Source organism: Tenrec ecaudatus, chromosome 7 (assembly GCF_050624435.1).
Source record: "Tenrec ecaudatus isolate mTenEca1 chromosome 7, mTenEca1.hap1, whole genome shotgun sequence".
NCBI classification, from domain to species: domain Eukaryota; kingdom Metazoa; phylum Chordata; class Mammalia; order Afrosoricida; family Tenrecidae; genus Tenrec; species Tenrec ecaudatus.
Window position 1 is genome coordinate 55,074,748 of NC_134536.1, and position 4,610 is coordinate 55,079,357.

Below are 4,610 nucleotides of genomic sequence, written 5' to 3' on the forward strand. Positions count from 1 at the left end.
TGGCCCACGTAATTTGTAGACGGTCTTCTTTTTCTTTTTAAAAATAGTTTTATTAGCATATAATTAATATTTAATTATTCAATCACATGAAGAAGAGATGCACAATCACCACCACAATCAATTTCAGAACATTTCTTCTTGTACTCATTATTGTTAGCTCCCCATTTCTTCCCCAAACTCCCCTGCCATGCCTTAGGTATTGTTAATCAAGCCATTTTTAATCCAGTTACTGTCTCTCTATATTAACCTATCCTAATTTCATTTACAGAAAATCATACAAAGCACAAGTAAACAAACGCGACAACAAGGACAGCATGAACTTAAAAAACCTCTAAAAAGGAGTGCAGAAAATATTAAAAACTGAAACAAATTTAAAGTGGGTCAAAGGTGAAACTGAGTGCTGGGGTGTTACATTTTAACATAACTGCATCTCCCATAATCAGCTTTGCAATGCTCTTTTTCCGATAGCAATGCTATTTCCACACTCTGACTAGGGTCAGAGAAGTTCCAGAAGCTTAATCCATGTAGGAACCTTGTAATAGAATTTGGGTTCCCATTTCATCTTCATAGTCTTCTGTAAAGTGGATGTTCAGAATTTAAGCTCTCTGTTTTGTGTTTTACTATTGACAATCCTTGTATCACACAGGTCACTGTGCCTCTTCCGTATTGACCTAGTTGATACTTCATTTAGATGGCTCTTTGTTTGAAGATAAAACTTTAAGACCTCAGACATTTTTCTTTCTGATAGCTGGGCACCATCTGGTTTCTTCACACATTCTGCATAGCACTCATATCTTCAGTGACTTCTTAATGAGGGTGAGTATTGAGGTTGACCATGTCATAAGAGTGAATTGTTTTTAGATTGGTGATAGAAGTAAGTGCAAGCCTAACATCCATTAATATGTCTGTAGCTTTTATATGTCTGGTTGACTTTAGTGACATCGGTATAAATCTTTTTGATAGAGATCATTATAAATCATATCCTTGCGGCATAAGGTAATTCTATTGAGGATGGAACAGTCTCAATGAGACTTAACAATAACAACATCAATAGAATGAAGCATCTGCTCCATTTCCACAATTGTTCTTATGTTGAAGCCCATTGTTGCAGCTACTGTGTTACTCGTCTGTTGAGGGCCTTCCTCTTTTCCCATGTCCCTGTACTAAGCATGATATCCTTCTCCAGGATCTGGTTTCTACTGATGACATGTTCAAAGTAAGAGAAAAAGGCTTGCCACCAACCTTGCTTGTGAGAGCATTCTGGTTGGACTTGTTCCAAGACAGATCTCTTTGGTGTTTTGGCAGTGCATTGTTCTTTAATAGTCTTTGCTGATACTGTAATTTCAATGAATCAATTCTTCTTAATTCATTCCTATTCCATCTCCAACTTTCACATGCATATAAACCTATTGAAAATACAGTGGTTTGGAATTTTTAAATCATTTTAATGGGGCTCGTACAAATTTTACCACAATCCATACATACATCCATTGTGTCAAGAACATATGTACATTTGTTGCCATCATCATTCTCAAAGCATTTGCCTTCTACTTGAGCCCTTAATATCTGCAGCTCATTTTCCCCCTCTTTCCCCACTCCCCCTATCTCATGAAGCCTTCATCATTCATAAAATATTATTATTTTGTCATAAATTACACTGTCTGACATCTCTACCCGCCTTCTTCTCTGCTGTCCCTCCCACAGGGAGGAGGCTATACGTAGATTCTTGTAGCCAATTCCTCCTTTCTACCCCACATTTTCAAAGTAATATCTTGGATTTTACACACTTTAAAGAGGTCTTGTGGAACAGATGGTCCATTTAGTCTCTTGTCTAAATTCAATGCATCATTTAATCTTTTAACTGCTACTTGTAAGAACATTGATTGTGTCATTAATTTAGCAAATAGTATAGAATTTAAAATGAAAGGGAAAATATGCATGAGTAGGCTGGCTAATCAGATTGCAGGCTATGAATTGTTAACTTGTTTTGTTGCCTTAATCTTTAAGATTAAATTCTTAGTGATGGGACACTACACAGAAAATGGGGGTTAATGAAAAGGTAAAATGTTCCATAACGCTCATTGACAGGCAAAATCATGCATCCCAGACTAAGATATGTCATCAGAAAGCATTAAAATAACAAATATATGGTAGTTCCACAGCCACCATTCATTGGGGTCCCTTAAAGCAAGAGATTGAGACCATAGCTCAAAAACGGCCAATTTCAGAACTTTGAGATTGTACTATTTTCCTTCTTCTCACAGTAGGGGATTTCAGCTCCAAGTCCAAGGGATGTGTCAGTTCCTTATATCTACTATAGGATAGTTTGAGAGTTCCCCCATTGAATTCTCTGGAGTGGTTTATCAGGGATGAAGTTTGCCTTGAAAGGACAGAATTGAAAGACCCTCTAGTCTATAGCACAAGACCTTGGTCACCAAGGTCTAGATATAGACAAGGTCAAAAGTGTTCAATTAGGAAGATGGTACAAGGACTATTCTCTCCTTGGTTTGTAAATAAGAATTGCTAAGTATTTTTCCCAAGGTGGGAGGTTGCTAGCCCCTGTTTACTCACCAGCAGAAGTCTAATCACGTTCTCTGAAACATACTTTTCAGTAAAGTTCATTTATGATTCTTGTAGGAGTGTGTTGATTTGGGGAGACTATAGCACAGAGTTACAGTAGATTTGGGGAGACCATAGCACAGAGTTTCTGTTGATTTGGAGAGACCATAGCCCAGAGTTACTGTTGATTTGGGGACGCCATAGTGCAGAGTGACTGTTGATTTGGGGAGGCCATAGCTCAGAGAGACTGTCGATTTTGGGAGACCATAGCACCGAGTTTCTGTTGATTTGGGGAGACCATAGCACAGAATTTCTGTTGATTTGGGGGAGACCATAGCACAGAGTTTCTGTTGATTTGGGGAGACCATAGCACAATGTTTTATGGCAGCAACGGAATGGTCTTCTCTTTCTCCGCTTGAAAAAGTGATCCCAGGCCCAGTGTCTCGATGCTTCCAGGTGCAATGAGCTTCCTCAAAAGTTTCCTTCCTCCGGGCCCGGCCGAGGGGCTGCGGCAGCAGCTGCCCGACACCGAGGCTGTGCTGGACAGCAAGGGCCTCGGCACTGGCACCCTGTACATCGCGGAGAGCCGCCTGTCTTGGTTGGATGGCTCTGGATTAGGATTCTCATTGGAATACCCTGCTATTAGTTTACATGCTGTGTCCCGAGACCTAAATGCTTATCCGCGAGAACATTTGTATGTTATGGTGAATGCAAAATTTGGAGAAGAATCAAAAGACTCTGTGGATGAAGAAGAGGAGGAAGGCAGTGACGATGATGTTGAACCTATTGCTGAATTTAGATTCGTGCCGAGTGATAAATCAGCCTTAGAAGCAATGTTCGCTGCAATGTGTGAATGCCAAGCGTTGCATCCAGATCCTGAGGATGAAGATTCAGATGATTATGATGGAGAAGAGTATGATGTAGAAGCACACGAACAAGGGCAGGGGGACATTCCTACATTTTATACCTATGAAGAAGGATTATCCCATTTAACAGCAGAAGGCCAAGCCACGTTGGAGAGATTAGAAGGAATGCTTTCTCAGTCTGTGAGCAGTCAGTATAACATGGCTGGGGTCCGGACCGAGGACTCGATAAGAGATTTCGAAGATGGGATGGAGATAGATGCTACACCCACAGTTGCTGGGCAATTTGAGGATGCGGATGTTGATCACTGAAAATGGCTTTAAGATTCTGCCCGTAACTAGGAGATCTGGTGCCCTCTACAAAGTGGAGCTGGGGTTTATGGAAGACTTTCCTTCTTCAAAACTCACCCGAACCAGTTCTTTTCTTGAGACAGACAATACTGTGATAGTAAGTTGTCACCAGCAAAAGAAATTTGTAACCTTTATTAACAAAGGTGAATTAACTAAGAGCATTTGTAGTTATTGTTGACCCCTAAACTTTCTGAATCTAAGTACCTCAGAGTAGACCCATAATTTCTCTCTTTATAAGCTAGCAGGCCTGCATGGTGAACATGCACAAGAGCTTGGAGGTGGAAGTAAACTCAATGGGGAAGGGAGAGGCCGAGACTTCATAGAAATCTTAGCTTCTTTGTTTATTTTCCTTAGGGGCAAAGATCTTTTATTAATTTAAATGAGGCCCAGATTATTAATTCAGGCATCTCTAGGGAGTCTCTCCTAAAATGTCCTTGGGCATCTCCTTTCACCATGCTTCACCAGTATAATTCCAGTCTGTCATAGTCTCCAGCCTTTTACAGGGTCATTTTCTGTAAGAACACATGAAATTGGGATGAACTTCTCAATGTACTTCATGAGAATGGCTTTGTCTGAGTAACAGCGAAACAAATAAATCTAGGTTTTCTATATGAAAAAAAAAAAAGAAAGAAAAAGTGATCCCAGTTGACTAGAGCTTCCATAAAAGTAGTTCATAAGATGTACATGTAAAGGGGGTCATATATGGCTCATGGGATTATGCTCACTTCATAGGATGAATCTTGGAGTTTGCTTTTTCTATATATATTTTTGAATCGTCTGTGTAGAATTGCTAGCAATTCTTTGCTGAATATTTACGTTGGAAAATTCTTCAATGAA

At 39.8% G+C, this 4,610-nt stretch overlaps 1 pseudogene; it reads left to right on the forward strand.

The window, feature by feature from the left end:
• The first annotated feature begins 2,999 nt into the window (after positions 1 to 2,999).
• Positions 3,000 to 4,385, forward strand: LOC142453374 (methylosome subunit pICln pseudogene; annotated as a pseudogene).
• Positions 4,386 to 4,610: the final 225 nt, after the last annotated feature.